Raw genomic sequence first — 7,980 nt, 5'->3', positions numbered from 1 at the left:
AACCTTAATTGAGTGACACCAAACAGAGGAAAAGACGTTTCAAACTGAGTGAATGTGATCTTAGATTATCTGTTCTCATAGCTGTCAAGAGAAAGGACATGGTTAGAAATAAGAAAAGAGAAGCAGCTGGTGGTCCTGGTGCTGCTGGGTTGTGTGTTGTGTAGGAGGGTTGAACCCTCCCCCCCCCCACTGCCACCAGAGGAACCCCTTGGTCATAGTTAAGTATTAATGATGTCTTTGAACTTTGAGTGGATCTACAATGGCTTCAGCAGTGTGCTCCAGTTCCTAGGACTCTACAAGGAATCTGGAAAACTTGTATTGTTGGATTTGGACAATACAGGCAAAACCACTCTTCTCCGCATGCTCAGTGATGACTGATTCGGCCCATAGGTTTCAACATTAGATCCAACATCAGAATAGCTGACAATGGCTGGAATGACTTTTACAACTTTTGATCCTGGTGGGCACGAGCAAGAACACCAGGATTGGAAAAATTATGTGCCAGCGGTTAATGGGATTGCCTTTCTGTTGGATTTTGCATATCGTCCTTGCCTCATGGAAACCAAAACTGAGCTAAAGGCTTTAATAACTGATGAAACAATATCCAATATGCCTATCCTTATCTTGTGTAACAAAATTGACAGAGCAGATGAAATCAATGAGGAAAAACTCCATGAGATAGTTGGGCTTTATGGAAAGTCCATAGGAAATGGGAATGTGACCCTGAAGGAGCTGAATGTCCACTTCATGAAAGTATTCATGCACAATGTGCTCCAGAGGCGAGGCTATGGTGAGGACTTCCGCTGGTTTTCCCAGTATATTGCTTGGTGTTTGGACAGTGAAAATAAGAGTTTTATTTCTCTTGACTGATCCAAGAATAAAAGGAAGGAAAGAAGGAAGGGAGGGAGGGAGGAAGAAGGAGGGAACAAGGAAGGAAGGAAAAAGAAAAGTAAAAAAAGGAAGACCATGAAAAGTAAGTTAAAACTATGAGATAATGGGGTAATATTCAACTAAATTCTTCTTCTTACAAAAAGTAATCAATCTTCCCAACCCCACCTGTTTTCCTTCCACTAGCTATTGTATTCTGGAGATTTATTATGATGTATCTAGGAATTAATTTACTAGTATTTCTTATGCTTTGGATTTTCTGGCTTCTTGGAATTACAAGTTTGTGTCTTTCTTCAATTCTGGAAAATCCTCAGGTACTGCTCTCTAAATTTCACCTTCGACCTGCCTCTTAGAGTTCCAATTAAATATCTGTTAAACCCTTGTTCTATCCTCTATACCTCTTAGTCAGTTTTCTGTATTTTATATTTTTATGTTCTAACACACTGTGATCTGACAACATTTAATATTTATATTTTCTGTTAGTTGAATTTGATTTGCTGTTAAAATCATATTTTTTAGTTTGCTTATTTTATATTTCATTTGTAGGTCCTATTTTAATCTAGGTTCTTCTTTCTGGTTTTTTTTGTTTGTTTGTTTGTTTGTTTGTTTGTTTGTTTTTGTCTTTGTTCTTTAGTGAATCATCTTTCCTGGCTATAATTTCAAGCTGGCACTAAAAAAAAAAATTAATCCCGATAAGCCTCATATTTTATTCCTTTTCCCATTCATGGTGCTTCATTTCCTTAAGAGTTAGATCAATATTAATCCTGGTTATACAATTACTAAAAATAAATTCTTTTGAATTAATCTTAGAGTTAAGGTAAATGTCACTTCTTCCAGTGAGTCTCTGATAGGTTCTATCAGGCACTTATGGTTACTGTAAGTTACATAAAAAGTGAATTCATAATGGATCATAGACCCAAATATAAGATGTAAAACTACAGGGGCACCTGGGCAGCTCAGTCAGTTAAGCATCCAACTTCAGCTCAGGTCATGATCTCATGGTTCATTGAATTCAAGCCCTGTGTCAGGCTCTGTGTTGACGGCTTGGAGCCTGAAGCCTGCTTCAGATTCTGTGTCTCCCTGTCTCTCTGCCCTTCTCCTGCTCACACTCTGTCTCTCTCTCTCTCAAAAATGAATAAACTTCAAAAAAAAAGTTTAAAAATATATAAAATGTAGAAGTATAAAACTTATAGAAATAAAAAAAGACATTGCTTTGACCTTGGGTTTGATGATGAACTTTTAAATATATCACAAAAGTACAATATATTAGAAACTGATAAATTGTACTTTATTAACGTTCTCATAAGACAATGTACAAGCCACGAATGGAAAGAAAATACTTACAAATTGCTACTGATTAAGGACATTTTTCCTGGATGTATAAAGAACACTTAAAAGCCAATAACAAGAAAATCAGCCACCCAGTACAAAAACAGATAAATGATATCAATAAACACTTCATCAAAGATGATAGATACATGGAAAGTATGTATATGTAAATATTGTCAACATCTTTTGTCACTAGGCGGATACAAATTTAAACAATAATGAAATATCTTTATGCTCTATAGAATGGTTCCAAAATCCAAAAAGATTGACAATATAAAATGTTGTCAAGTTTTATTCATGACTGGTTGGAATTAAAAATTGTATAGTCACTTTGGAAGGCTCATTTGGCAGCTAATTATAAAGTTAAACATAGCTTTACCACACAGTATAGCAGTCATGCTCCTAGATAGTTAAGTGAAAACTTACTTTTGTACAAAAACCTGTACGTTCATGCTTATAGAAACTTTGTTCATTTATAATCACTAAGAAATGGAAGCCTCCAAGATGTCTTTCCACAGATAAATGAATATATAATTTGTATTGTATCTATATAATGGACTATTTAGGGGTAAAAAAGGAACAATTTATTGATTTATGCAATACCAACTATCTCGGTAGAGACAAGTAGTTCAAAGGGCTTCGAATTTGCCTTTTTGTCATTTTCTTTCAACAAATATTATAAAAGCAATGTGAAGGTTCTTCCAGATTCTAAGAATATTCATCATAATAACGAACTCAAAAACCAAGGTAGTGATCTCATGGTGTGTCTGTATATTCATTGGATCCACTGTAAGATGGGCTTGAAACAGACTGAATTAATTATGGCTTGCCATTTACCCTTGCTGTGCTAGAGCAGGGCATGATGGTGGTTCAGGTCACTTCATAACACTCTTAGCTGAGATTATGTTCCTATAGCTCTTGAAAGGTATAGAAATTCTCCTTTGTGTCAGAAAATCTCCAGCTTCCTCCTATGTTTATCCTTTACTACCACACTACAACCATACTCACAATACTTCTAATACCAGATGGGTGTTGTTGTTTTTCCACACCCAGGCAGCTCTCTGTAACAACGTGTAATTTAACTCAATTCTAACATTATCTACCTGGAGATGGCATCAAATCCCACAGGTTAAGGACTCAGTCCCACAAGACTGCCCAGCCTCCCCACTTCAGATGCCAATCACAAATCCAGGTTGTCATCTGTGCTTCTGACTAACCACAGGTTCCCACAACCCTCACCTTGGGGTTGATTAAATTGCTAGAGCATCTCATAAAACTCAGAAAGAGTTTACTTCCTGTTTACTAGTTTTTTTATAAAAATATATGGTAAAGGATACACATAAGAGATGCATAGGAAAAGGTCCATGGGAAGGGGCACAGAGTTTCCCTGTCATCTTCAGATGCCACCACTCTTCCTGCATGTTTTTGTGTTCACCCACCTGGAAGCTGTCCAAATCCCAATAGTGGGGCTGAAAATGGAGTTAATATTTGATCATGCCTACATGATGAACCCTACAGAAAGACCCCAATAATATGCATAACAGTACATCCAGGTGGATGAGTCTTAATAATTATTAACATTGTAGCATGCCAAAAGTTATTATAATGATTTACTACCACTGATGGAATCTGTAATCCTATCTGATGAACCTCCTGAATCTTATACCAAGATTGTGCTTTCTAAGGCCATGTCTAGTAGTAAGGTTCAAGTTAAAAGCAGACTCTGAGTCAATGATTATGTTGCAAGTAATTTATCTGGAAGGTTGTTTCCGGGTAGTACCTTGAAGAAGTGAGAGAATTGAGAGAGAAATAATAGGAAATTGATATTGGTTGTGTCATTATAGTGTTCCCTAGCTAATAACAGAGCTCTTATCTGCTCAGAAACTTCTAATATAGTATCGAATATACATCGATTTGTTTCAAAAAGGGTAGGGAGGGGCAGTATTTATTCACCATCTCCCATTCCACATTGATTGAGGGTCAATCCTAGAATCCAGAACTCTCTGGATCTTTGTCAGTAACAATGACATTTATATCAGGAAGCAAGTGTGAATATCAAATAAGGAGTATTTGCAAATTACTTATCAAAGTACTTAATTATATAATAAGCCTCAGTAATAATGTTTGGTATTATTAAACATTTTCAAATATCAGACGTTTGGTAGTTATCAGTGTCAGAATGTGAGCACATATGCATAACACTTTGCTCTTTAAACTGCTTTTCACAGCATCAGAGAAGTAGCTCTTTGGTGGCATGTATTGTTCTCCAAGCTTGTTATTAATGAATATTTAAGAATTTGAGTTGTTTTTTCAAGTTCAAACTTATAAAGCATACCTGCTATTACTGCAATTTTTATAATTGTCGATTTCAAGGAACAAGAGGAGTACAATAATCTTGAATCTTAAAACAGCAAATGACCTTTGGTTAGCATCTTGTCTAGGGTTTTTAGCCTCTAGGCTTTGTGACCTACTGAGAATAAAGTTGCCTTTTTTTAATTTATTTATACAGATTTTTGAGGAAAGCATTTTTAAAGTTTGTCTGAGTTAATATTCTTCGTCTCAAAGCTACATTACACGAGCACTTCAAAACCTGACCTTTTTGACCCCGAATCTCCTTTTCTCAGAGCAGTCAACATAGAACAATATCCACCAATTTGAAACCCACCATTTCTATTCAGACCATTATCCACTCTGAGTTGGATGTTAGTCTGTGTATGTTTACATTTTCTTTAGAGTGGAGGGGTTAATGTGGAGATTTATTAGGTTAAGATACCATAGAAAAACAAATAATATAAAATCAATTAATATTTGAAAAGAGTCTAGAAATCTGCAATCTTTCACTTTGTTTTATGAATGAAGAGATGGGGAAAATTGAGACTAAGTACATCTATAATGAAAATGTTCATCATAGTGTAGATTATATTATATTCCTTAATATGTATTCATTCTAATTGCTTTATAATATTTGAAACTAACATTTCAGAAATTGAAAAATTTTAAAGATCAGAATTTTAGAATAATGATACTAGTAACAATAGAAAGACACATCTATATTGAGCCAGATAATTCTGAAATCACTATTGAATTGTTTCAGTTTACAATTTTTGTGGGAAAATTACTTCCTCCATTTTTCATATTTTGCATATACATATTTATTTGGGTGAGGGTGAAATAATAAAGATTTACAGAAACAAATATTGATGGAAAAATATGAAAGAGTTGAATTCTTAATGTAATATTTCTGTTGAATTATGTCCTGTCCTTTGAAATGCTAGCATGCCCAATCTGATGTTCATTCTTGATAATGTCCGCAAAGTAAAATGTTTTTTAAAGAAGAAAACCACCTTTATCTTTTATAGGTGTGTGTTTTATTCACTTCTATTATAAAGTGGGGGGAAAAGGCAAGATGAAAGATATTATAATGCTGAGTGGCAGAATTTGGCACGATAGCTCTGGAGTGTGTAATAGAGCCTCCAGGGAGACTAAATGCATTAGGATGTATTTATATTGACAGAGGAGTCATTCTTTGTAGTGTTGAGAAGAAGGATTCTGCCATGACCCACATAACAAATTACTGTTGTCTGACCTCATTGAAAGAGGACTTTAGTGAAGTACGGCCAGTGGAGCTGATGCAGTAGAGGTTCTTTTACCACAGCACTGCTGGAGGGCCATGATTATACCAGCCCTCATTTCCTAGACTACTAAAACACTCGATAAAGAGTATTATCACCTTGATCCCAGAGCTCTCCTACCAGGAGACAGAAAAGAAGAGGCTGTGTTGCCACAGAGTGGCATGTTATTTTCTGAAGAGTTAAGATTGCTAAATGAAAGAAAGAACGCGTACACACTGAAATAAAAACTTGTTTTTGTTGTAGCACATTCAATCAGCAGTTTGCATTAAGAAGAGTTTTTTTTTTCCCTCCTCGTTTTTTTTTTCCTTTCCCTCGTTGTATTCTGTTATCCTTCCTGTCTCATATACCTAAAGTAACCAAATGCTAATTTCCCCCTTCATCTCACCTCCACTTAAGGGGTACAATTAATTAAAAACAGATACTCCGTTATTTTTTAAGATGTTTTAAAGTTTTTTTTTTTAATATTTATTTCACACACACACACACACACACACACACACACACACTGAGTGTGAGCCGGGGGAGGCACAAAGAGAGAGGGAGACACAGAATCCAAAGAAGGCTCCAGGCTCTGAGCTGTCAGCACAGAGTCCGACGCCGGGCTCAAACTGACCAATCGTGAATTCATGACCTGAGCTGAAGTTGAATGCTTAATCAACTGAACCACCCAGGTGCCCCTTAAGTGTTTTGTTTATTTGTTTGTTTTTAATTTTTTAAAGTTTATTTCTTTTGAGAGAGAGAGAGTAGGAGTGGGGTAGGAGCAGAGAGAGAGGAAGAGAGAGAATCCCAAGCAGTCTCCACATTGTCAGTGCAGAGTCTGATTTGAGGCTCAGACTCCTGAACTATGCTATCATTACCTGAGCTGAAATCAAGAGTTGGACGCTTAACTCACTGAGCCCCCCAGGCACCCCTCAATTCGTTTTAATAAAAAGAAGACATATATAGTTTGTTTTATAATGCATTACTATTTCTTATGGATTATATTTGTCTTTAAACAGCAGTGTTTTCCTTATAATATATTTATCTATGAATTTTTTTCTATAAATATTCATTATGGACTTATTAGGTACACATTTTAATAAGATTGACTGACCTGGAGCAGACACATTAGAAATGCCTTTTCAAACATTTCCAGGGTTAGGAGCTATTTAGTTGTGAAGATTTATTTTATATATAATACCAACATTTAAAAAAAATTTTTTTTCACACTAACCATACTCGACTGAAAAATTATAAAACAATTTTTCCAAAATGAAAATGTAAGAAATTTAGGTTTTCGTTAAGTACTTCCTGTCACTACTGCTGAGCAGGCGGTTCTGCATTCACTTAGAATAACTGACAAATCTTTGGTAATTTTTCTAATAGCCAATAAAGAACCGAATCTTGCACACCACCAGACAGCTTAAAAGCTAAGCTCTTTAATTGTTGTTCTTAATGTTCCGTTTAATATTTTATTGCTGAATGTAGTCAGGAGGAAAGTACTGATTATAATTTTCATTTTGAAGTGTATTTTGTGGATTTCATTCTTACTGAATTGATTTTGCAAGAAAGTTGTTTCAAGCACTGTTTCTAGAGTGGCCTAAAATTAAATAACAATGTTGGGGAGAAAATCCAGACTGATTGGTAGTCAAGGGGGTTATCAAGGCTGAAACTCACATATATGAAAAGTTCTTTCTCACTATTATAACATCTTTAATGAAAGGGTGGAAAGTATTATAGCTTGGGATTACTAATGACTTTTGATAGGTGAGAAAAAATTTTTAAAGGTGTATTTGTGTTTCCTACATATTTTTGAAAAAAATCACTTTTTTATTTAGATTAGGGAAACTCAAAACATTGAGTTTACAATGTTTTGTAGGTTAATAAAATACAATTTGGAACGTGGAAACGAGGCACAGAAGTAACTTAGAGATGGGTAGCAACTTCAATCAACCTAGAGAAATACATATATATATATATATATAATAATATTATAATATTATATAATATATAATATATATATTATATAATATTATATATATATTATATATATATTATATAATATATATATTATATTATATAATATTATAATATATATATACACCTGTTATTGACTGAATCATGTTCCCCTAAAATTTGTTTGTTGAGGTCT

The 7,980-nt window shown here is 34.6% G+C and overlaps 1 pseudogene; it reads left to right on the top strand.

Moving 5' to 3' along the window:
- The first annotated feature begins 231 nt into the window (after window positions 1-231).
- LOC124510404 (GTP-binding protein SAR1a-like) lies at window positions 232-870 on the top strand (annotated as a pseudogene).
- Window positions 871-7,980: the final 7,110 nt, after the last annotated feature.

This window comes from Lynx rufus, unplaced genomic scaffold (genome assembly GCF_022079265.1).
Source record: "Lynx rufus isolate CCGP_SWC_20201006 ecotype Redwood Valley unplaced genomic scaffold, mLynRuf1.p SCAF_1, whole genome shotgun sequence".
Taxonomy (NCBI): domain Eukaryota; kingdom Metazoa; phylum Chordata; class Mammalia; order Carnivora; family Felidae; genus Lynx; species Lynx rufus.
The sequence above is the reverse complement of the archived record's forward strand: the minus strand, read 5'-3'. Positions and strand labels throughout refer to the sequence as shown.